General features: G+C 42.1%; 1 pseudogene; it reads right to left on the reverse strand.

Annotated features, from left to right (window-relative positions):
- Positions 1-27,356, reverse strand: part of LOC149311603 (uncharacterized) — a 119,889-nt pseudogene that overhangs the window by 66,536 nt on the left and 25,997 nt on the right.

A 27,356-nucleotide genomic window follows, 5' to 3' on the forward strand; every position in this document is an offset into this window, starting at 1 on the left:
TCCCCCCCAAAACTATGTGGGCCCCCATCCCCAAAACACATAAAAACGCACAAAAATGCCCCACTGCACCCTGCAGAAGCCTTCAGACTTCTGTTCTGTTGTTATATGCCTGCAAGTCATTTCTGAGATGAATGTATCATTGGAATTTCCTGGCAAGTTATTTTTTCAGAGGTGGTTTGCCTTTGCCATCCTCTGAGGTTGAAAGAGTATGACTTGCCCAATGTCACCCAGTGGGTTCGCATGGTCAAGTGGGGATTTGAACCCTGCTCTCCAGAGTCTAGTCCAATGCTCAAACCACTACACCACTCTGGCTCTGAGAATTCTGTATTCCCACAAATACCTCCATTTTCCCCTGCAGCCTCTCTCAAAATGGCATCAGGGAACGACATGATGTCACTGTTACCATTTTGAGAGGGACTGCATAAGAAAATAGAGATACTTGGGCATCTTTGGTGGGTAAGTAGGTGGCCTATTGGGAAATTGACCTTCTATCCCGATGCCGTTGCCCACTATTATTATTATTATTATTATTATTATTATTATTACATTTACTTGTATCCCGCTCTTTTTCCCAGAACGGGGACTCAGAGTGGCTTCACAACATTAAAAAGAAGTACAATTAAAAACATTAGACTAACTCAACCTCCCTTGCTTTATGCTCCCTCTTGTAACCTGTCCATTCCTAGTTAGCAAGCTGGTCAGGATAGGCAGAGGGGAGTATTTATTTATTCATCTCAATTTAAAAAAATTCACAGCTCATCTTTCTCCTTCCCCAAAGATGTCATTAGTGCCAATTGTTCCAATTGTCATTGTTCCAAATGTTGAATTCTGAGTTGTGGAGGGACTTGATTCTGATTCTGAAGTAAACCATGGGTGATATATTCATGTCAGTGGGGCAGTGGATCTGCTTCAGGATTTAGTTCAGACTCTAAATTCCCTACCCAATGTGTTGAACTCTTTCCCCAAAATAGGTTCAGCGCCTTGGATACCACCACCCGTCCAACCACACGCAAGCCACCACTGCTAAGCAACATATATTGAGGAAAAAACCATATGATTCAAGATGGGGAGTAGCAATGATTTGCTTTCAGTTACCGGTGGGCCAGGTTGTCCATTTTGTCCTGGAATGACTTCCACGCCTCCTAACACATAGCCTGGTTCCCCCTGCAGAAAAGAAAATGCAGTCATTATCAGCTGCTGATCCGACAGATTGCCCTTCCACTTCTATGCCAAAATACACACACACACACACACACACACACACACACACACACACACACCAAACCCAAAATTGCAAAGTACTGTGCCACTTCAGTAGCCATGGTAAGAGAATAGCCCTCTGAGCCCTTCCAAAGGAGGACTAGTGTGCACATAAATCATTAACAAAATACCAGCCACTGTCTCCTACATTGAGTTTAAAGTTATTAGCTTAACTGTGCAAGTGAAGAATCTTCTCATATCTTCAAGTGATATGGACATCCACCTCACATAGATGCCAGAGGCTAGAAACCTCTAAAGAAGGAGTTCTGCAGCTGCAATGACAGCTCTGATTCCTCCTCTGAGCTCCACATTCTTCTCAATTAAGGCCTCCCAAGCCTGGATCTCGCACCCTAGTCACTAAAACTCAGTAGTAAGTACTACTTATCCTCTGACTCCAAGGAGTGGATCCTTAACTCTTCTAGGGAGCAAGAAGGCTCTGAGGAGTATTCCCCAACCAGACTTTTGGTTCTCAGACCTCCACCTCAAAGAAGAAGTCAGTGATGCAAGAAAAAATTGTAAACTTTCCCAAGGTTCTGAACTTGCTGTTCCACATCTGCACCAGGAGGATACTGGCACACCTTTTGCCCTCTTGCCTGAGCCATTCTCCTCCTCTATGATAAGTTCTCCAATGGAGTAGGGTGATAGGAAGCAGGCCATTGGTCCATTGAGCCCAGTATTGAGGGCTCAAGCTATCCTCAAAAAGAGCTTTTGCCAGTCCTGCTTCCTATTATCATTATGGGAGACTGAAGCTGAGACCCTTGGCATGGACAACATCCATCCATCCATCCATCCATCCATCCATCCATCCATCCATACCCTATCTTTTCCCCAGACTGGGACTCATGTGTACTACCTTTGAGCTATGGATCTTCCTCAGAGCTTGAAAAAGTGACTTTGGGGGCATTCTTGGGGATGTAACCTCCCAAAACAATGTTTTCATGTTCTGGCCCTCCCATAAGCTATGTATCCTTCCACAGGAGTCAAAGGATGTTAAGAACTCATCAGATTGTGTTCACATAGCAGCATAAGTATGTTAACAATAGCTGAACTCACTCTGTCTCCTTTTTGCCCTGGTGGGCCTGGATATCCAGGCGGCCCCTAAAAAGCCAAAAAAAAAAAAGTATGCATATTTAGCCCACTATTGCAACAGGTGAGCAGAATACCAAGAACACATGTATGAAAGAAAAGTAAAGCCAGATCTAAGAACCAATTTATGTCAGGTTTGGAGGGGGACCATTGGTCCCTTCCAGATGTTCTTGGACTGCAATTCCCATTATCTCTGAGCATTGGCTGTGGCTGTTGCAAATGGAGTCCAAGAACACATGGAGAGCCATTGGGTCCCTTCATTCCTCTATTACTGCTTGAAGCAACAAGGTCACATCAGCATTGCAGAACCCTGCTTTAGCTGCTATGTCTCAATGCTATGCAATTCTGGGATTTGCGAGATTTAGCCTTCTATGTCAGAGTGCTCTGGTGCCACACGAAACCACAAGAATCTATGAATCTCAGAATTCCATAGGAGCCATGACAGTTAAAGTGGTGTTAAACTGCATTAATTCTGAAGTGTGGCAGCTGCCAAAGACTGTCATTAGTATTCCTAAATGCTCATAAACTGCTAGGCAGCCATATTTTGGCCTTGCCAGTTTCCTTAGTACACAAGTTAAGACACAATAAAAATTTGGAATAGGGAGGAGGACAGCATGGACCAACAAGACTGTTGGGGTTAACTTTTAGCTGGTTTTTTTTGTCATCGTTCTAGGACCAGTGCCAGGGATAGATGGTATATTACCACAGTAAATTCTTTGGTATCATGGATGCTTGTATATTTTGCATTTCTTTGCAAAAACACATGCCATTTTCATACCACTGTACCACCGTTACCAAGCAGTGTCAGGGACATTACTGGAAAAAGCACACAATATAAAACAGACTATTTCAGCCAATCGGAGGCTTCACTGACACAAGCACAAAATAGTTTGTTTGTGTCCATCAGTAATGGAGAATTTAAAACGAACTATCACATCCCTATTTTCTCAGACCGGAGGGCTAAAAACTTGCATCATAATTATCACCACCATCTCCATAACAGCAATAACAATAGTGACTCTTAATAATTTTGTGAAACCAGGGATGCTTTCTCATCATCGTCGTCATCAAGAACAGGAACAACAACCACACGCACATGAACAAATTAATAATAGTAGTTGTAGTAACAGAAAAGTGATACAATACAGCCCCTGCATCCACAGAGAACACATTCACAGATTTATAGTGGTGAGCAAAAATCACAAATAATGGTGAATGCTATATTTCCAGTGGAAGTTGACCATGAAGTTGCACTGGAGGACCTCCAGATGCCCAGAGAGACCTTGTTTTTCCAGTACGTAAAATTGCAGTTACTGGATGAGTGGATATGGAAGTTGCACTGAATTTTCAGGATAATGAATTTTGCCCCCAGTTCTCACCTTGCACTATAGTCAGTGCAACATTGTACCAAATACAAATGCCAACAACAAAATTGTGGAACCACAGAATCAAAGTTGGGTTTTGTTTTTCAGGAAACAGTGAGGAGTCAAGCTCCGCAGACACTGAGATGGTCAACTGTTTATTCAGGGTTTTTAAAAAGCCTAATGCAGTTCAGCCTCAGTGGAAAAGTCCTTCTTGAGGGGGCTGGAAAAGAAACCAATGGAGTTGTAAACACTCAAAAATACAGGACCATAGAGTGTTTCTATGGTCCTGTATTTTGGAGAGTATTTACAACTCCACTGATTTCTTCTGAAGGACCCTGAAGAAGGACCTTTTCACTGAGGCCAAAACCTGCTGGGCTTTAACAAAAATACTGAATAAACAGTTGACCATCTCAGTGCATGCGGAGCTTGACTCCTCACTGTTTCCTGCTTTTCAGTACTCTCTTCACTATTTGCAAGACTAAAAGAGGAGATCTGTTATGGTCTACCAAAGGAACAGAGTGAGCAGCCCATTTTAAAAACAATGTGAAGTCGAAGGCTTTCATGACCGACATCCATAGTTTTTTGTGGGTTTTTCAGGCTATGTGGCCATGTTCTGGAAGAGTTTACTCCTGACATTTCACCTACATCTGTGGCTGGCATCTCCTCTTATGCAGATGCAGGTGAAACATCATGAATAAACTCTACCAGAACATGACCATATAGCCCAAAAAACCCACCAAAAACATTTTTTAAAAAACTGTTAAGGGTAGGAGAAAGGGGAATTGGGGAGGGAGGGTAGATGACATGCCCCCAACTTACATGGTCCCCTTGAATGCCAGGGAGGCCCTGTCAACAAGAAGAGGGAAAGAAAAGAAGATGTTATCATAGCAGTCCATAATAAGGTAAACTTTTAAAACATGCTTTCAGTCTCTGGATAACTACCATGAGTCCAGGAGAGCCAGGAGAGCCTGTTCGCCCAGGCCTGCCAGGTAATCCAGGAATGCCATCTTTCCCCGGAAGTCCCTAAACAACAAGGAAAACAGAAAAGGTCAGGTTCTAGGAAACCTTATGGGAGCAGATGCAAAAACTGAAACTTCAGTTGTGGTCCTCCATCTCACATTGTGAAAGGCACAGGTCTAAATCTTATTGCTAGTTCCAACAAGAGTCGATTCACTGAATCAATCCACCATTCAATAGTACTCTGTGGATCTGCTCTAGTTTGCACTAACCAACAAGACTGGGGAGTCACTCATATATCAAGGTATAGATATGTTTAAAGTGGCTCCTTAGTATCCAATGCAGTTTGGGTCCAGGACTCCCCCATGGATACCAAGATCCATGAATGCTCAAGTCCTATTAAATATAATGGTGCAGTAAAATTGTATCCCTTTTAGAAAAATTGCAAAATCAAGGATTGCTTTTTGGAATTTATTTTTGGTGAAATATTTTCAAGCCATGGATGCAGAATCTGTGAATAAGGAGAGCTGACTGTATTTCCTTGCTTGCTTGTTCATATAACCATCCTATAATAAGAGAAGGTCTTTTTGCAGCTCACAAAACAGATGCAGGAGGCTACTTACCCGCTCTCCTTTCTCTCCTTTGGTGGTAAAACTAAATGGGTCATAGCCCCCACCCATGTGCAGACCAGCCAAACTCTGGAATGAAAGTTCAAAAGACAAAAAGAAATGAAGTACAAAAAACAAAAGTATTAAAGTTGCCCATGGAGCATTTGTGGGGGATACATACTACAGATGACCGTGCCCCAATCTCTTGTACATGGCTGCGCTAGTGTGGGAATGCATGCAACGTGACGCCATGGAGAAGAAGGTTTGAGGGTCTACATTTTTTCTTATCCCTCCAGAACAGAACCCCTGTGGATACAAAGGTCCAGCTGTATAGTATAAAGATGAAAAGCTTCACATATTATTTTCTCAGATGCAAGAAGAAAACATTTCAAAAGTTTCTCCTTCCGGGTGGATTACAATAAAAAAAATTTGCACACTTTTGGACAATTTTTCACTTTTCATTCCGTGTAGTAAAAAATGCATGTGTGTGTGTGTGTGTGTGTTAAAAAAACTTATTTTGTGTTTGGGAGGGAGTTTGTGTTCAACATTTTGATACAATTCCCCCCCCCCCCCAAATTACTGTTTTGGGAGAGCAAAATGGCAAGGTTAGAAGCGTGCAAATGAATTTTTCACAAAATGAGTTCCGAAATGTGAAAAATCTCATGGTGGTTGAGATGCCCTTTCTCTTTGAAGTGAGACCATTTGTGAGTATTCTTTTTACACCTCTATTGCACAAATACATTTATTAGGGCAACTAAAGAGGCACAATATGTGAGATTCTAGAACTCTTCATCATATAGGATGTAACCAAAAACAAGTTACATTGAGGAAAAGATGGAGAGAGCCTTGATCTTACAGTCATGTAATCTTCATGTCCTTTTACAATGTAATGAGCAGAAAGTGTATGCAAACTTTCGAATGGGACTTCACCTGAAGAAGCCCAGGACAATCAAGCGAGAAAAGCAATGACATTTGTTTTGAAAATGCAGAACTCCACTATAACTTCAGAATTCCTTCCCACTCAAGTTGCTATTGAAACTTTGCCGCCTCCCCCAAATCAAACTATCCCATAATGCTTACCTAAATTCTTATTGTTAAAAAGTGATTTTACCTAGACTTCTCCTACACATCCCTCTCTAGTTGTGCTGAATTATATTATCCATCACCCCCAAATACCATACTCCTTGACCATGCAGGTTGGGAATGATAGCAATTTTTCATGTAAAGAGATTTGTGCCAGAGGGTCAACTGAGTCTTATTCTAGGGATGAATTCTGATCAGAGCAGGACCAAAGGGATGTTAACAACAGAAACTAATACCCATCACACCCACTATTTCTCTTCCTTGGACCTTTGAAAATGTCATCCTCTTTGTCTACATCCAGTTGACTTACCGCATCTCCAGGTGGGCCTCGGTCTCCCTAAGCAAAGAAAAAGAGGGAGGTCATTAGAGCAGAGAGCATTTTTAAATGGAGGTCATTAATTCAATAGTGGAGGCAGCCAGCAGCAGTTCATGGCTTTCATGTTAAAGGTTTTAAATCTATCTTGGGGATAGTATTCAGCACCTGGAATAGGTTCTTCAGAGTTTGAACTAAAAATCAGACCAGATGCACTGCCTCTCTGACCTGGAAGCCACCAGCTGCTATTGACATTAGCATCTCAGATCAGATGTCCTTAGAGGTACATAGATACATAGCACAGATGGATGGTCCAAGAACTACGCAGTCTAAAACTGGTTGGTCTAAGACCTGTGTTCAACAATATTACAGTTCTGCAGGTGGGATGCAATTGGACCCTCACATGCCACTGGCCTCCAAGGCATACTTGCACAGTAAAAAGCTGTTTCCTAGGCAGAATATGTTGTTTTCTGTACAAAATAACCATGTGCTAATTTTCTGCAGAATAAGTCTTGAACTGCGAAGATTATCATCTGTTCAGGCTTCTTCTCCTCAGGATTTTTCAATACTCAATAAATAAATAAATGTTATTATTATTATTATTTTGCCATCTTTGGATACAGTGGGCCCTTGGTATCTGATGGGGTTTAGTTCCAGGACCCCCAGTGGATACCAAAATCCATGGATATTCAAGTCCCATTATATGGCCATCTGTTGGGGATGCTTTGATTGAGAGATCCTGCATGGCAGGAGGTGGGACTGGATGGCCCTTGTGGTCTCTTCCAACTCTATGATTCTACGATTTTATGGTATGCAATGGCATAGGAAAATGGTGTCCTTACATAAAATGTCAAAATCAAGATTTGCTATTTTGAATGTATATATATTTGGAATATTTTCAAGCCGTGGATGCTTGAGTCCGTGGATAGGGAGAGCCAACTGTATTCTTTCCATTCTTACATTATAATCACTTTAGTTGTTTCTAATCCAGAGGGCTATTTCATCATCTGAATTTCTTGGATCTGTTTATGTGTCTTTCTCTATACAATATATGAGGTTGCCAGTGTTTGTGAGCCCTGAACAACAACAACCCTTCTGTTGAGCAAGCTAGAAGCCTTACCTTCTCTCCTTTCTGGACCTGTAAACAAAGAACAGGACAAAATAACAATATACCTCTGAGAATATCAAATGTCTTATCTCACACTAGAGGTGGAGGAAGCATGTGTTCTTCAGGTTGTATGTGGCCTTCCAAAGCTGTTTTTTTTTTTTTTTTTGTGGTCCCCAGATTCCTGTCCCCCAAATTGGGCCAACACCAAGTATAGCCCTCCAGATGTCACTGGAGTATAACTCCGATCAGTCCTACTCAGGGGTGAAGAGGTAGGGGAGGTAAAGTCTGACACCTTCTTGAGGACCCACACTTGGTTGATGCTTGACCTAAGCAATGTGTTTGAATGCCTTCTCTTATTGAGGCTGCTGCCCATGTTATAACAACCCTGACCCATCAGCCACAAAGGGTGCCATCCTGTGTCTGAGACAGGTCTGCTGATGGGGTTCAGGGTTCAGCAGAAGCTCCTCTATAGAGCTTGCAGTGTGTGATCAAGTCCCATGAGCTTGCTTCTCTCTGTCTCTCTTTGTAAATGCATCTTTATTAACTTATGCTATAAAATCATACAATTGTTTTTGTTGTTGTTGTTGTGTGCCTTCAAGTCGTTTCCAACTTACGACAACTCTAAGGTCAGCCTATCACAGGGTTTTCTGGCCAACTTTCTTCAGAGGGGATTTGCCATTGCCATCCTCTGAGGCTGAGAGAGTGTGACTTGCCCAGGGTCACCCAGTTGGAATTTTAAAACAATTCCAAATTGTTTCCAAATTGTGTCTTTCTTTCTTTCTTTCTTTCTTTCTTTCTTTCTTTCTTTCTTGCCTTTAGGCTCATATAAGAAGGTGCCATACTTCATATAACTTGGTTCATCAGTGTCTGGCTTACCTTGGGGCATTTGAGGTCACAGGGTCCTTCAGGGGGATGGACCACTAGTGGAACAGAAGATGGGCTGGAGCTGGGCAATTCTCCTTTCTTCTTAAGCAGCAGTTCTGACTTGTCCATCTCTTCTTCCTTGTCAACAAGCTGGTAACAAAAAGGTTTGGATTAAGCTATTTGGCTTCATAGCAGGTGGTGGCTTCCATATCAACGGAGTGGTGACACGACTCTAGATTCTAGTCTAAACTTTAAAGGAGCTACCAAAAGTGCTAAAGGATGTACCCAAAGTTCAGTTCTTTGGAAGTACCTAAACTAAAAGTTTAAACTAAAACCCAGAGCAGATTCGCAGCCCCACAAAAATGGGTGCTGCAAGCAACCACCAATTCAACCCAAGAGACCAGCATTGTGTTGGCTGGGGAAGTCTGAGCGTTGTAGTCCAAACAAAAGTAACTTCCGCAAGCTCTGTGGTGGCCTCCCGGCTATTTTTGCCTGTTGGAGGACACATACCTGGGCGTCCCCAGGCAAGTCACATTCTCTCATCCTGGGCTGCTCCCACACTGCAGAATTAATACAGTGTGGTCCTGCTTCAACTGTCATGGATCCATACTATAGAATCATGTGATCTGCAGTTTGTTGTGGCACCAGAACCCTCTGATAGTGAAGGCTAAATATCTCACTAAACTACAGACTCCAAAATTCCATAGCATTGAGCCATGGCAGTTAAATCAGTGTCAAATTACATTAATTCAGTGTAGATGCAGCCTTGGAGAAAAGCAATGGAAAACTAAGAGGGTGTGTAATATAATGCAGTTGCCCCTCTGTTCTTGCAGACTTGAGATCCATGGTCTTGAATATTGATGGAGGGTGACGTCTGTTAATTTCAATAGGGCACTCCTGCATGCTCATGAGTACAGGCACCATTCAAGCCTATGGGCCTTGAATATCAGTGAGTCTCCATTTTCATGGCGGGGGGGGGGGGGTCCAGAATGGATCCCCATGAAAATGGAGGGCCGACTGTAATTTGAGTGATGGACTAGGACTATGGGGGATCAAGGTTCAAATCCCCCCTCAGTCATGAGAACCTACTGGGAGATCTCAGGCAAGTCACATTCTCTCAGCCTTAGAAAAAGGCAATTGCAAACCTCTCTGAATAAAGGTCTGCCTCAGGGTCACCATAAGTCAGAAATGACTTGAGAGCAGACATTACCTACCTATGACCTGTTGAATGAACAGAAAACCCCCTCACCTTGTTATGTTGTGTCACAACATTCTCTTGTTGGGAACCAACGCAAATGGTTTCTATAAGTTCCCTTATGATCTGTGGGAGATCATCAAAAGTGCTGATGTAGAAGAGATTCTCCAAATTCCGATGCAGCAAGATCTTCTTCAGTTCCTCGGGGTCAGCCCCTGAAACCCCCACCGTGATCAGACGGATTCCTGGGAGAGACAGTGTACATCAGAATCCACATTACCCTCAATTCTTCCTGAGATGCAGCCATGGCCACAGGCCCCATGAACCGTTTCCACCCAGCTGGTTATGATAAGAACTCTAAACAAGTCACACACTCTCAGGCTCAGAGGAAGGCAATGGCAAACCCCTTCTGAACCAATCTTGCCAAGAAAACCCTATGATGGCTTTGCTTTAGGGTCGCCATAAGTCAGAAATGACTTGAAACTGGAGACTCAGAGCCAAGCCCTGAGTTCTGATGACTTGTCAGTGTATTCATGGATATACATTACCTAGACTAGAATTTGACAGGACAGAATATGGCAGTTGTTTAAGTATCTGAAGGTGTGTCACACTGAGGACAGAGCAAGCTTAGAACATGGAACAATGGAGGCAAGCTACAGGAAAAGAGATGCCACCTCAACATTAGGAGGAACTTCCTGACACCGAGAGTTGATTGACAGTGGAACAGACTCCTTCCTCGGAGTGTAGTGGAGTCTCCTTCCTTGGAGGTTTTTAAACAGAGGCTGGATGGCCATCTGTTGGGGATGCTTTGATCGAGAGTTCCTGCATGGCAAAAGGGGGTTGGGCTGGATGGCCCTTGCAGTCTCTTCCAACTCTATGATCCTGATTCTATGATTCTATGAAATCCTCTGGAGAGTCCCCGCAGTATACCAACTCTCAGCCAAGCAATGTAAATGAATATAAGAATCAAAGTGAACAAGACTCAGGGAGGACAATTCACAATCCCATTAAACCTATCCTTTAACAAATGCTTCTTTTCTCTACCTGGGGAAAACCATAACCCAAGATGTGCAGAACTCAGAAGGCTTTAGCTTTACCTATAGCATGGGCCACTTGGGCTGGAGGCAACACATCATCCTGAGATCGACCATCCGTCAGCAGAACCAATGTGTGGGGCACTGAAGGCCTCATCCCTTTGGAAGCTTGAAAGACCTCCTTCAGCATGTAGCCAATGCCTCTCCCTGGACAGAAAGACCGAGAAACATGACAGAAGGCAGGCAGCGTGAAAGAAATATAAGCCTATAAATTTGGAAGAGCGTTTGAAAAGAGACTTTGTTGAACTAGTACTCAGGGTGTCACTATGGGGGTGCGGGGTGTTTGAGTTGCAGCAGGTGACACTCCCAGGGAGTGACCACTGCACCCCAAACATCTACCATTTGTTTGTTTGTTCAATTGATTGTTATCCAATGTTTATTTTAATTTGTTGTCTGCTATATTTTATTGTTTGAATGTCAAGGTGTATTAATATGTTTAATTATTTTTTGTAGAATGTACACCATAGGCAGGTTTATTTTATTTTATCTTTTTTAATCAATTGTATGTACAGTACTGTGCGAATTTACAGCACTTTATAAATAAAGCTTAATAACAACAACAACAACAACAACAACAACAACAACAACAACAATCCCACCTTCCTCTCACCATGGGATTCTGCCTTTTGGCAGAAACAGGCTGTGGCTTTCTCCTGCATCCCTTTAAAACCCCAAAGAGATGGTGTGAGCGGAGTGAGACTCAGTGGAAGAATGAAGGAGAGGTCCAAGGTGTTGTGGGTTTTTTTAATTAAATTTTACTTTTTGAATAAAAAAATTAAAAATGTATTGTTTTAAAGTTTTCTTTAAAAACATTCACACCTTACCAAATTTTCACTTTAACTACGTGAAACTATGCATAGGCAGTGTGTATGATATTGTACTTTAAATGTATAGTTTTAATTTTGCTAGTTGTTTACAAGTAACATTAGTACAAATATGGAAAGAGGTCCATGGGAAAGTGACACCATGAGTTTCCACATCTACACTGTAGAAATAATATACAATCACCCCTCCTGATGCATGGATCTCAGATCTGTGCCCTTGAATATAGGCAGAGGAGTGACCTCCACTATTTGCAAAGGCGCATGTGCCCTTGCCATACACACAGAGTTGCACTCCATTCAAGTCTATGGGGCTTGAATAAGCGTGAGCCTCCAACAGAGGGCCAATTGTAGTTTGACACCACTTTTAAGTGCTGTAGCTGCATCCTAAGGATTCCTAGGATTTGTATTTTTACAAGGTCTTTCGCCTTCTCTGCCAAAGAGTGCTGGTGCCTCACCAAACTACAAATCCCACCAAACAACAAATTCAAGGACTCTCACCGGTTTTTGTGTCTCCCCCAGCATAGCGGAGTCTCTTGATAGCTTTCAGAACACTGTTCCGGTCTTGATATCGGTTAAAGTGGAATTCTGTTCTGGGTTCTTCGCTGTACTGAGCGACGGCAATCTGACAAGTAGAAAAGATGGTCAGAAAATCTGGACTGGAGCAGAAACGGATTAATTTCACAAACTCACTGGAAGAATGTCAGGACCTAAAGGTAACTAAGGGGCTGTACAGACAGCTCAGTAAGGGTTGGCTCTATGCCGCCCCTGGAAACGCTGGATTGGGGCCACAGTAAACTGCATGCACAGCCCTGTGGCCCCAATCCAGCGATTTTCCAGACCAAAGAGAAGTGGCAAAATTGGCCCGGAAAAAGGGTGCCCTTGCGGTTTCATCCCGCCCAGCACCCCAACTCTACAGAGAAGAAAGGGGTGGCCCCTTTCTCCTCTGGATTGTTGGCATGGTTGTGTAGTGGCCACACCAATGGTCCACTGCCAGGAGGAAACTGCCTAGAGCAGCTTCTTCCTTGTGGAGTCATACGGGCTGCGATGCAGCCCTATGATTCCACTTCCTGTGCATGACGTGCAGATGTTGCATGTCGCACACTTCATCATGGTGGCCCCATGTGGACAGGAGGCTGCCATGATCGAGGCGCTGGCATGGACTAGGGCTCAGGAGCATGTGGTTGCATGCTCCCGAGTTTCGCTGGTGCCACACCGCTTTTGGCCCGTCTGTACCGGGCCTCAGAAGGAAAATGAAAGCCTGGCCGGTGTAATGGTTCAAGTGCTCAACTAAGACTCTGGGAGACCTGGATTTCAATCCCCTCTGAGCCATGGAAACCCACTGGCTGACTTTGGGCAAGTCACACTCTCTCAGCCTCAGAGGAAGGCAAAGGCAAACACCTTTACAAATCTTGCTGAAAAGAGCCTAGGAAAGATTGTCATAGCTCTTAGAGCTAGCACAGTGTAAGGATTTAAGACTTAGATTACGACTCCAGGAGACCAGGGTTTGAATCTCCTCTCAGTCATAGATACCCACTGTCCTTGGGCAAGTTGCACACTCTCAGCTTCACAGTGGCAAACCTCTGAATAACTCTTGCCAAGAAAACACTAGCATAGGTTTATCATAGGTCTGAGAGCCCAAATGGTGTGATGCTTTGAGTGCTGGACTATGGCAGACCACATTTCAAATTCCTGTTCAGCCATGGAAACTCAGTGGGTGACCTTGGGTGAGTCACACTCTCTCAACCTTACAATGGCAGACCTCCCTGGAATAACTTGCCAAGAAAACCCAATGATAGGAAGCAACCTGACGGTACCCAACAAGAACTAAAATAAATGATGAAAAAACTGGAGGTATCATAGTTCACACTCCTTGTTTTTCCCAGCTTTTTACCTGTGTCCCTTCAGGTCCAATTTTGGGGAAATAGGAAACGATGCGGAAGAGGAACTCTTTCACTTTGAGGAAGTTGCTTTGGCCGATGCTTGAGGATTCATCCACCAAGAAGGCAATGTCTGCTTTGAATTTGCTGCAGACTGAAAAAAGAGAAAGGAAGGCTGTGATTTTTTTTCATCATAATATATATTTGTCTACTTTCTCCTCCTGGCTTTTAAAATAATTTTTATCAGTTGAAGCTGGTTAGTAAACTCAGTGGTTTCAACCCAAATTTCTCCTGTAGACAGAAAGAACCAATTTCCAATTATTTAAATTGGTGGCAAAGGTTGTATATGCATTCAAAATATAATCAGTGTCCTTTCACATTAGGCTCACCATGAATATTATAGATACCTGGATGAGAGCTTGGGGGCAGGAACCCAACTTCTTTAGACTATAACACCCAGAATCCCCCAGCAAGCATGCACAGTGGATGTCTCTACAATGGATCAACACCCTTTGGCACTATAGCAGGATCTTTCTGGCATTGGCCCCATCATTGTAAATGTATTCCCTAGAGATACCCACCAATACATATTATTTCATGAAATGTTTGATGGCTCAACAGTTCTGTTTTCATAATTATTCGGCATCTAGTTATAATTATAGATTGACCAGCCACCATAATTATGGTCTTTTTTCTTTTCTGGTAAGTGTATTTATGTAGTTTTATGACCACCATAGGCATTCTAAAGTAGATTGCAGATATATAGTTACATGTTCTTAAGTTAATAAGCAGAATTTCTAGAAGAGGAGTATTGAATGACAACTCTCAGAACTCTTCACCATTGCCTATGCTGGCTGGGGTTGCTGGGTGTGACAGTTTAGCAGCCTCTGGCTGCCTACACAATCCCCACCTCTACTGTAACGGTGTGGTTCTCAGACTATGGTCTTCCAGATATTTTGGATTTAAATTCTCATGTTGGACTATGACTCTGGAGACCAGGATTCGAATCCCTGCTTGGCCAAGGAAGCCCACTGGGTGACCTTGGGCAAATCACACTCTCAGCCTCAGAGGATAGCAATGGCAAACCTTCTCTGAAGGAACTTGCCAAGAAAAAGCTGTGATAGGGTCACCATAGGGTCACCATAAGTCAGAAAACAACTTGAAGGCACAGAACACACACAGAGCTGGAACTGAACCAAGGGCCCTTCATGTGCCAATGCATCCTTCGTGCCAAGCTGGCCAACAGCATGCCATTGCTGTTGAGCAAATGACTTGAAGGCACACAATGACAACAAATCCCAGAAGTCCCAGCCAAGATGGCTGATGGTCAAGAATCCTAGGAGCTGAAATCCATCATACCTGGGGCCCAATCTATAGGATGAACTTACTTGGCCCAGGAGTGGTCGCAGAGGGAACCGAGGTCTTTGGGACCCTTGCTGTGTGTGCAGCAGTGAATCTTGGCCCAAGAGAGGTAGTTACTGGAGAAGTCAATTGACTAGAAGTCATAGGATGATGTCTCATGGTGACAGGTTTTGCCGATGTAACAGTCAAAACAGGAATGGAGAGATTCGCAAGCGAGCCCACTGCAAAGAAACAGCATGAAAGACAAATGCGCAGCAGACAATAATGCAAAGAATGCATATACATTTTCTCATCAGTTCCTGAAAATGTTCAAACTCGTTGAGATGAACAAATTAACTAGGGTTAAGGAGAGAGAAATGGATAGATCATTTTGTGAAAGACTGGGAGCCTCTCCTACAATTTATGCAGGAGGGAAATCAAGACAAGAGATGATATTTATGGGCCTGGAAAACTAATTGTCTATTATGAATTAGCAAGGCATGGTGTGACAGAGGTAAGGGGGAGATCTGGAGATGTCTCTAAATGATAGAGAACACCACAGTGCATCCCAACCTTCAGAATCTGGAAATCTCACCGGTGCCTTGAGTCAGAGTTACCACTTTCCCCTCCGTGGTTCCAAATACAGCACGGATGCCAATGGCGTATCGGGTGTCGGGCAGTAGATTCTCCAAATGATGAGCCCGTAAGTGGTTGTCTAGGAGGAGACTCTTAGCAGTCTCTCTCTCTGAAAAGGAAAGAAGGCCAAAAAGCATAAAGAAGAATTTTATTTGATTCCTTAATTCCCTTCCCTTCAAGTCTCAGAATTTCAGAACATTGGCTATGATCACTCCAGCTTCTTGGAGTTATGGTTCAACAAAAACTAGAAGAGGAAGGCAAATTTTTACTTATTTCACTAATTTCAACAATATCTTGAAGGCACATCTTCACTTATTTCAATAAAATCTTCATTTATTTCACTCTGGAAGGAAGCAACAAATATTTTTAGCAGTTTTCTTCCTGCCGCAAGAGAGTCTTTAAGAACTGCACTTTTCAAAGTTTGCATCCACACTTCAGAAATAATCCAGTATGACACCACTTTAACTGTCATGGCCCCATCCTGTGGGATCCTGGGATCTGTAGTTTGGTGACACATTCAGCTTGGTCTGTCATAGAGCTCTGGCGCCTCACCAAACTACAAATCTCAGGATTCTGTAGGATAAAGTCTTGGCAGTTGAAACAGTGTCAAACTGCTTTATTTCTGCTGTATAAATATACCCAAAGTCTAGGTGCGAGTGCATCTACACTGTAGAAATAATTCAGTTTGACACCATTTTCAGTGCTGTAGCTCCATCCTATAGAATCCTGGGATTGCTAGTTTTATAAGGTCTTTAGCTACTCTGCCAAAGAGGGCTAGTGCCTCACAAACTACAAATCCCAGGATTCAGTAGCATGGAGCCACAACAGTTAAAAGTAGTGTTAAACTACATTATTACTACGGTGTAGACACACCCTGGAACATATTCTGTGCAAAATTCACATTTTCTGAGGAGGATAATCCCAACATTTTTCTTTGCAGAAAATGATATTTCTTGACTGAAGTGTTATTTTGTCCAGAAGGTGCTGCCTCCTCTGCAGAAAATGCATTTTCCTGCGCATAAAATGCTGCTTTCTGTGCAACCCCTGCCCTTCATGTCCAAATTTTGTGTGGAATACAACCTAAACTGCAAAAATTCACATTGGTCAAAGTTTCTCCTCATCTGGGTTTCTCAACACTCAAGAAACATGTGCTTAGACCATTTAAAAAATATATTTTCAAACATTTCTTTCTGCTCATAATCTATAGGGCTTCATGAGACCCACCCTAAATCTTGCTTTAAGCAGAAGCCTGATTAAAAAAAGTCATATAATGCATCATGGAAACTGACATAGCACACTGTGCATGATTTGGACTTTGGTTCTAGATGGCATTTAACCTGAATAGAGATATAAATCATCACCAATTTTTTTCTAAGGAGAAGTAATTAGCAATTTTGGAAATTTTCTTTCGATTGTGAGAAGCACTTTGGGATCCATACAATTTTCAAAACCTATTCACAATTCTGCACAAAATTCACATTTCTTTATTTTATTTTATTTTATTGCACAGAAAACAGCATTTTTTTGCACAGAGAGATTTAAGACTTCTGCATAGAAATATTCTTTCCTGCACAGAAAATGGTGCGTCCTGAACAGGAACTGCTCTTTTCGTAACAGAACAACCATGCATGAACTTTGTGCAGAATAAATCTTGAACTTCAAAGTTTCTTGTCAGTCCAAGACAAGAGTTTCTTGATACAGGTTGAGTCTCCCTCATCCAAAATGCCCAGGACCAAAAGTGTTTGGGATTCCAGATTTATTTATTTATTTTGCCAGATTTTAAAATATTTGGATATACATAATGAAATATCTTAGAGATGGGACCCAAGTCTAAACATGAAATTCATTGATGTTTCATATAAACTGTATACACATTCTCTGAATGTCATTTTATACATAATATTTTCAATAATTTTGTGCATGAAACAAAGTTTTGGCTTTTGGAGTATTTCAGATTTTGGAATTCTGGATAAGGGAGACTCAACTTGTACTAAAAATATAGGGTTTTTTAAAACTGTTTTTGGAATATTTTGGAATATTCTTTCTGTCCCTGAACCTGAGAAAATGGCAGTGGCTCATCTCACCTTACCTTGCCCTGTGCCAACTGGCTTCCAGGTGATCTTGTATTTGGTGGCAGCAGGAACAGTACTCCAAGACAGTGAGATGGAAGTGCTGGTGTAAGAGGTCACCTTGAAATTAGAGACATAACCCAGAGGAGCTGCAAAGGAAAATCGTGAGCTCAACAGCTGCTATTCCTCAGCAGCAGCCGAAGCTCTGCGTCTGGGCCAATGTTGATGCAACATGCCTCTCCCATCTTTCCATGGATGTGCAGTAAGAAACCTTCACAGCTAGAACAGACCTGGGTCAAATATCCGTGAAGTTTGGTTTCTTTTGCAAAAGTGGTCATTTCAAGGGTGCACAAATATTCTTCCAGAACCATCAGAATGGATTTAGGAAGGGGAGATTGGTCTAAAATGAGTTTCTAGCTGCTTCCAGTTTTTTTAAGAGGGGAAGAAATCATATTTTGTCAAGGGTGCAACCCACAGTGAATTCTCGGGTATGAAAACTGAGCCACCAGAGTTGATCTAAGTGGTTGAAAGGTTAAAGGGGTAATTTTTAAAAAAATTATTTAACATGCCATTGCATTTTCCATTTAAAAAAGCAACCATGCCACAGGAAACCATGATGGCTAGAAACCTAATTTAACAGAAATGGAAAAGGACACCTCCAGTCTTCTAACAAGAACTCATCAAATACATGGACATGCCTGTCACATCTCTAAAGGAGTTCATTTAAAGCATGGCAAAAAGAGTGGGAGAAGGGTTTCATTCCCCTTTATGCTAATATACTTACATGTCCTTGCGGTAATAGTGATCCCAGGACCTTCCACCGAACCAAAAAGAACATAGAGGGAAATCACATACTCGGTGTTGTGGGCCAGGTTTTGCAGGTGGTAAGCAGTGGTGGAACTGTTCAGAGCAAGCTGCCGTGGACGGTCTTGGCCAAAGAACTCTTGGGCGAAAAGATAAGGAAAGAGTAGGGATTGTATGCATTTATGGTTCATTTAGTGTATTGTAATATAGTGCATTGTGTGTACTTTGGGGTGTGTGTGTGTGTGTGTGTGTGTAGTGTAGTGTCTTTATTTATTATGTATTTAATAATTTAAAATTTATTAAAGGTAAAAGAAAAAATGTAAGAAAATTAAGAAAGACTGGAAACCTCTGATAGACTTCTTGAAACAGAAATGAGGAGAAAATTATACAACGGGTTTCGAAGGGAAATGATTTTTGTGTAATACAACGGGAGCTAACTCAGAAGTGATATTGTTAATCCAGAGAGGATCAATTAAGAGATGACAACAGAAAGTCAGCAAATCTTAATTAATAACGAATGTGCAAAGAGTAGGAAGAAGTTATTTTAAAATCTGTACATTTGTAAATGGACTTTGTCTTCTCGAGGGATGATGTTTATGGGAAACTCAATAAATACATATATATAATTTAAAATGGTGGCTGTGGTGGTGCAGCTATGGTCCTCCAGAAGAGTGGGAAATCAGGCAGTGTGGCCTTCAGGTTCCAGAATTTTGCTACTCATATTTTATTACCTGGAGTTGGGCCCCACGTCATTCGATATCCAGTTGCCCCTGGTACTGAGTTCCAGAAAACCACAGCAGAATTGATTGTGATATCTGTTGCTTTCAAAATCTGCACTGCACTTGATGACACTGTAAAGAACACAGATGTTAGTGGCAGAAACCGGGTTGGATTGAGTCCCCTGTGCGTGATGCATGGATAGGGGACGATTATTCAGGGCAGGGTTGCTCCAGCACCACTCTGTTCACACTGAAATAGGTTTTAGCATTTGCAAATGTCTCAGGTTAACCTAGCTCCAGAACCCTACTCAGGCACATAGGTAAGGATGGAAAGATTATTCCCTCTATGATTTATTTCTTGGTAGAAAAATGGGTTCCCAGCAGTCGAGAAAACCCATCAGGAACCATAATAGAGCAACAACACTTTCCTATATTTTAATGTTCCAAAGAGTTCCAGATTATTTTTTGTGCAGAAGGACACATGCACTGATAGCCTACGTTGCCTGCTTAGTTATGAAGGTGTAACTAAGGAGATTACTATACACAGCTTTTAAGCCATGATTATAGCTGTAAAATAGTGCCTTTGGCAATACTTATCACACAACGTTGTATCTGACCTGTTCCTGCTGTATATGCCAAGTGTGGTTAAAAATCCTTTTCCACTGACGATAGAAACCCATCAATAGCTCCTAAATGCACAGCAGTCCCAAGACTCCTCAAGTACGAAATGTTGCTGCTGCAGTATTGCAAAATTGGCAGTCACGCAATGTCAGTCTCCTCTTCTCCTCTGTTCCCTTCGCTATTCCCAGCACCCTGGTTCACTTTAAAAATATCTTATTCTTTTAAAACTTAAATTGCATTAACCAGAATGGCAGAATTGCATTTTAAACAGTAAAAAACAAAACAAAACAAAAACTATGTTGGGAAGGGCATAGGGCAGGGAGGCAGTGTTAAGGGGAAGTCGGGGGGAAATGCTATGGCTGAAGCAGTCTCAGTTGCATTATTGCAGGGATGTGTGACAATGGCTGCTCTGAAACTGGTATGTTTCCATATAATATAGTACTACTAAGTATGGTAAAGTTACTTATCTATAACTCTCTGTTACAAATCCATGAATGCAATACAGGCTGCCAGCCATTGTCTTTTGTACAGAAAACACATTAACTATCCATCAAGGAATTCAGAATATCTGTCAGTATTTTCCTCTGCTCTGTTTTTAGTGCTATTTTAATTGCTATTTTTCTTTCTTATTTTTAACAGCAGTTGCATATTTTTAAATTGTTTTGACACTGATGCATTTTTTCTTAACTTAACAGGATAGAAATATACAGTGGGCCCTTGATATCCAGTTAGCTTTGGTTCCAAGATGACCTATGGATACTAAAATCCATGGATGCTCAATTCCCATTACATACAATGGGCTCGTAAAATGGTGTCCCTTTTATAAAATGGCACAATCAAGCTTTGCTTGTTGGAATTTTTAAGGAATATTTTCAAGCCATGGGTGGTTGAATCCATGGATGCAAAACGCAAGGATATGGAGGGCTGACGGCACAATAAAATAAACCAGAACAAATAGGACCTGCAGGATTCAATGAATGATGCTGGGAAGAGTTGCTGAGAGGAGAAATACTTACAAGTTGTCGCTTTAGCAGTTACTATTGGTCCCTCCGTGGCGCCAAAGATAGGGTTAACTGTGATGGTGTATTCAGTGCCAGGTTGCAGACCTTGGATCATGTAGTAGCTGTATGTTTCACCCAGGTTCACATTCTGAACACTGCCTTCTGCAACCATCAGGGAAATGACAGGCAGGTCAAGATACAGTGCCACCCTTTTTAAGGCACAAAGGATGTCTAAATACTTGCAATCCCTCCTTATATCATACAATCCAAGGGCAGCATACCATAAAATCAAATCCATCATTTTAAACAACGAAAAAATAAGAAAAGAAATTATTCAAACAGACTAAAAGCATATGAAACAGTTTGAAAAATTCAACCAAGACAATGACAATTAGGCAAAATAGATGGGAACTATACATGGATGGGGATTGGATTATATGGCCCCTGTGAAAACCCAAACATATGTGTGGATTTGGATCCTATCTAGAATTTGGATAAAAACAATTTTTGGATAAAACCCAGCCTCAATACAATTGGATCCATGGATTCTTTATCCATTTTCAACCATCTGTGGCTTGAAAAATACTTTAAAAAATAAATAAATTCCAAAATGGAAAGATATATAAGATAAAGGTCTGATACAAATAGACTGTCTTTAAGTTTCATAGAATATTTCAGTTTAAATTTTGAATTTTGCAAAAAAAAAGCATGAGGAAATCAAGTGCTTTTAATAATAAGGTAATCACAATCTGATGAGGAAGCAATAAGATAGAAGATATGAAAATTCATGCTAAAAACTTAAATGTAACCTAGTGTCCTAGATGTATCCAGTTTGTCTTTTGTTTGTGAAGGTTTGTGTTTGTTTAATTATGTTGTATTGTCTGTTTTAAATGTTCAATTTAATAAAAAATTAAAAAATAAATTCCAAAAAGCAAACTTTGATTTTGCCATTTTATATGTCGTTGCTGTTGTTGCTGTATGTTTTTTTTTATTTATATACCGCTATTCCAAAGATCATAGCGGTGAACAGCAAGTAAGCTAATTAGCAAGTAAGCTAATTTGCCCCCAACAGTCTGGGTACTCATTTTAGCTCCCTCCTCGGAAGGATGCAAGCCTGAGTCGAGCTTGGGCCCTTTTGCTGGTCTTGAACTCGCAACCTTGTGGTTTTGAGTGAATGGCTGCAGTACAGGCATTTAACCACTGCGCCACCATATGAGGCCTTCCTCTCTTTCTGCTTCTCTCCACCTTTCCTAGCACTATGGTCTTTTTCAGTGAGTTGTGTCTTGTCAGGAAAAGGCCAAAGTCTGACAGCCTCACTTTGCTCATCTTGACTTCCAAGGAGATCTCAGGCCTGATCTGTTCCAGGACCCATTTGTTTGACTTTCTAGCTGGGTTCTCAGCACTCTTCTCAGCACTCTTCTTCCGCACATTTCAAATGAGTCAATTTTCTTTCTATCTTCTTTATTCACTGTCCACCTCTCACATATGTACACCATTTTCTCCCTCTCTCAGCCTCAGAGGATAGCAATGGCAAACCCACTCTAAAGAAACTTGCCAAGAAAACCCCATGATACAGTCACCATAAGTCAGAAATCACTTGAAAGCACACAGCAACAACAAACAATGTGCTGAAATCCCAGACTATATTACATTCAGCTTCTTGGATATCTCCTACTTGCATACCCTCCAACTGTCCCAGTTTGGGAGGAAGAGTCCCAGTTAATCCTTTGGCATTACACTTTTTTCACTGACTTTGAGATTATCCTACTTTCTCTTTCCTCCTTCTACTTTTCCCTTTGTCCTCAGCCAATTTCAAAGTGCAAAGGTACTTTGAACTCCATTAACTCAGCAAGAGGGAGAGGAGACGAAGGGGTGGAACTGTGTCCTTCCCAGCAGACTCAGGCAAAAACAAACTGCTGCAGCGTCTCTTCGTTTGTCTATTCTTCCTCATTAAAAATGTTGGCCGTCTGGACCCCATTCTGATGTTGTTTGGCCACATGTGTCTCATTTCCCATCTGTGAAATGTTTGTGGGTATCATCTTGGATAAGTTCAGGCCAGAACCCAGAGTGGATCTACCATCCCACCAACATGGAAGCCATCGGCAGCCATTAGAGCAGAAGGGAGGGTCATTATATAAGATCATAAAACATTGTGATTATAATCCTCCAACATCACATTTTGTGTAGCCTGAGTGTTGTGGACATTGAAAGAATATATTATTTTTTTACATCCTATGAGAAGTGGCTTAGGGAGCTGGGTATGTTTAGCCTGGGGAAGAGAAGGTTGAGAAAAGGTTGATAACCCTGCATAGATACAGTATAGGAAGGCTAATACCTGACTTGATGGCAGTAAATGAGAACAGAATCTCAAAGTCTTAGTGGACCACAATCTGAACATGAGTCAATGGTGTGATGCGGCAGCTAGGAAAACCAATGCAAGTCTCAACTTCCCAAAGAACTTTCACTGTAGCAGGTCTTGTGGAACAGTCTCCCAGAAGAGATCCATCTTATTACCTCCTTGGATGCTTTTAAGAGGGCAGTTAAGACGGACCTCTTCCAGCGAGCTTACCCACCTGACCTAGTATAAGAAATATTGTGCCATTTTTGACTAAGATTTGAATATCTCTATTCCTCCCTCGCTTTTTGATAGAATCTGCTTTAAAGTAACTATTTGTACATTGTTATTGTATTTTAATAATAATAATAATAATAATAATAGGTTTTATTTATATACCGCCCAATCACTGGGAATCCGAGCGGTTTACAATAGAGGGGATAACAGACAGTTCCCTGCCCACAGGGAATTTATTGTTTGTCTTTTGTATATTTTATTGGGTTGTAACCCCGCCTTGATCCATCTGGGAGAGGCAGGAAAATATAAATAATGTTTTTATTATTTATTATTATTTTAGGCTGCATCAATGGATGTACTTTGTCCAGATCAAGGGAAGAAATAGTGCCATTCTATTCTGCTTTGGTCAGACCTCACCTGAATCCCATGTCCAGTTCTGGACAACATGAATCACTACGCAATGCTAGCTCTCTCTTCTTCTCTCTGCTAAACCAACTGAGTGCAAACTAATGTTGTGGTTTCACCTCAGTGTTGGGAGGATCTTCCTGACAGTAAGAGCTATTTGACAGTGGAACACTCTTCCTCGGAGGGTGGTGGAGTCTCCTTCTTTGGAGGTTTTTAAACAGAGGTTGGATGGCCATCTGTCGGAAGTAGTTTCATTGTGTGTTCATGCATGGCAGGGGTTGGACTGGATGGCCCTTAGGTCTCTTCCAACTCTATAATTCCACGATTCAAACAATTCTAAAAGGATGTGGACAAGCTGAAGCATGTCCAAAGGAGGGTGGCCAAAATGGTGAAGAGTCTGGAAACCATGAAGCCTTATGAGGAGAGACTAGGTCGCTGGGTATGTTTAGCTTAGAGAAGAGAAGGTTAAGGGGTGACATGATAGGCATGTTTAAATACAGTGCGCCTGCATCATACATGGGTGCACCATATGAGGCTTTCAGCTTATGCTGAAGCCATGCACCAGAAGAAGAAATGGTGTGCATGCTGTGCAGTGCTGCATATACAAGCCCCTCTGTTTTCAATGGGGCTTGAGCATACATGGTGTTTCCCTTACGTGGGTGGCGGGGGGTGGAACGGATCCCCGCATAATGGAAGGGTCAACTGTATTTTAAGGGATGTCATATTGATGATGGAGCAAGCTTGTTTTCTGCTGCTCTAGAGATTGGGAAAGGGAAGGGGTTCAAAGTACAGGAAAAGAGATTCCATCTCAGCACAAGGAAGAACTTCCCGATGGTAAGAGATGTTCAACAATAGAAGACGCTGCCTTGGAGAGTGGTGGAGTCTCCTTCCTTGGAGGTTTTTCAACAGAGGATGGATGGCCATCTGCTGGGATGGTGTCTTCCTGCATGGCAGAATGGAGTTGGACTGGATGGCCCTTGGGGGCCTCTTCCAAATCTATGTTCCTATGATTCCTGATATATCAAAGATGGTTAATTGTAAACTTTCCACTAGATGGCACCACATCCTCATTGTACCAACTACAGTCATTCATCTCTCTCTTCTCTCTGCCTTCCAAAGATGCTGCAATCTTATTATGTATCCTTGCTTCCCAACCTAGTTTTTTAATATATATATAAAAGCTCTAAACAAAACAAAACCTCTCTTCTTGTTCAAAGTCAAATACACCTGGTGTCTCTGGGGCACAGAGGTTAAGCAAACAACATGCACACGCTGTAAGGGAATTGCGCTGTTGCTACAATTTACAATAGCACATCTAGCTCATTTGTTCCTCTCTGAGCCTCAGGAGGAGCAATCCTTGTTGAGAGCTATCTAGGCATTCAGGGAAGGAACAAAGTAAATTGCTCAGCTCTCCTGGGGCTGGAGCGCTTGGAGCCGCAGGTGGTCTCTCATATAACAAAGTCACAAAAGGCAATCTGGGAGAGGGTTTCTTGCCTAGCATTTCTCCCTGACAGGTAAATCTTCCAGGTGCGGACCTTTCTGTAATGTGAGGGAAGAGCACCATCAGTTGCAAAGTCTTGGTGTTCAGCCTACAGGTGATATAGTGCCACCACAATGTCATGCTGTGAGTGCAGGTTTACACTGTGCGCGCCCAAAGGAAGATCTTGGCCAGTGTATTTGTCTTCCTGTCAAAAGCAGCCGCCTAAGCTCAGACCACTAAGTACTCTGATGTTTCTCCAGAGGCTGGATGATAACTGCAAAGCCCTCAGCTGGTTTTCTCCATTCATCTGCTCCTCGCTGTTTTTCAAACAGCCATTTCCCCTTGCTGTGTTCCCTCTCCATGCCCAGGGAAAACCACAATCTCAAAGAGATATCAAAATAAGCAGAGATAAATTATCAAAGGTTGGTAGACACACCATCAGTTGCTCACTGTCAGTACTCACCAGAATGATGGTGTAGAGATCCACTGTGTTATACTTCTTCTTGTTGTTATATATCTCACCTTCCTCCTGGTATAAGGACCCAAGGGTCAGTGGTTGGACATTTGGATGAAGGCTCTGGAGACCAGGGTTTCATTCCTAGCTGGGCCATGAAATCCACTGGGTGAACTTGAGCAAGTCACATACTCCCAGCTTCAGGGGAAGGCAATAGCCAACCTCGTCTTAACAAATCTTACCAAGAAAACCCCATGATAGGTACACCTTAGGGTCACCATATGTCTAAGGACTTTATCACACAGGCGTAGACGTCCTTATCCTATCCAAAAAGCATGAGTGAAAGTGAATGCGCAAAAGGCTTTCTCACTACATTGCACTGATCCTGTCATTTTTCATCAGTGAAGTGGAATTGCATTAATGGGATGTTCCGATAATACCAAATGACGGGAAATGAGAGGGCAATTTTACTTCAGTTATGGGACAATTCCACTTCATTCATGAGATCTGCATGATGTAGTGAGAAACCCTTTAATGTAATCACTTTCACTTGCTCTTTTTGGATAGGATAATGTATAGATAAGCGTGATTTAGTGTGAAAGTACTTCCCGTGATCGTGTGAGAAGGAAAGGATAGAGACAGGACAATGACATTCTGTCCCTCATGGGATAAAGTCCATAAACAACTTGAAGGCACACAGCAGCAGCAGCAACCATGAGTTCATCTACACTGTAGAAATAATGTAGTTTGAAACCACTTTAACTGCTTATAGAACTCCATACTTCAACTGCTTACTTTAGGTCCATTCTACAGAATCCTGGGATTTGTCATTTGCTGAGGCACCAGCCCTCTTGGGAAGAGAAGGCTAAAGACCATAGGATGCAGCAACAACACTTAAAAGTGGTGTCGAAGCGTATTATTTCTCCAGTGTAGATGCTACCTACGTGAGTGTAGATTAATACTAAGCAAACATGATATAGAACCTTGGCTCCTGACTACTGGCCATAATGGCTGGGGCTTGTGAGAGTCCAGGTCCAGCAAACCTCAGTTGACAATCACTGGCACAAAGAATGGCAAACACATACCTTCCTCCAAGATCTCATAGATGAGAACTAGGACATATGAGGTGAAGCAAGTCAGAGTGTGGTCAAGATGTCAAAAGGGATTAATAAGGAAGTACAGACAAGCTAAGAGAGGCTGCAGCAGTTGGCCTTTGCCTGAGCCCACTGGGAAGATTCTGCACCCTCCCCTCCTCTTCCCCTTTAAATGAATACAAATTCCTGGGAAGAGCAAGACTTGGCCTCTTCTCCTCTCCTTTTGGCTGAGTTAAAAGAGTGCAGACTACATTTGTACTCTAAACTCACCCCAATGGATTGAAATAAGCAATGGAAATAAGCTAAGAACAAAGAACAGTGGGAGAAGGAGAAAGAAATTGTGACATTTTGAAAGCAGCTGAAAAAGAGGGATAGCAGAGGATGAACTAACACTAACCTTGCCATATCAGGATAGTTGAAGGGCCTGTTCTTATGCTTTTATGGGCAGAAGCCCCATATTTCATCAGAATCCTTTTGTAACAGAGCCGGAGGCCAAAGCCTCAAATATAGTCATGTGGGGGGCATTT

This window comes from Sceloporus occidentalis, unplaced genomic scaffold, assembly GCF_023333645.1.
Source record: "Sceloporus occidentalis isolate IW3139 unplaced genomic scaffold, rSceOcc1.0.p SCAF_5, whole genome shotgun sequence".
NCBI classification, from domain to species: domain Eukaryota; kingdom Metazoa; phylum Chordata; class Lepidosauria; order Squamata; family Phrynosomatidae; genus Sceloporus; species Sceloporus occidentalis.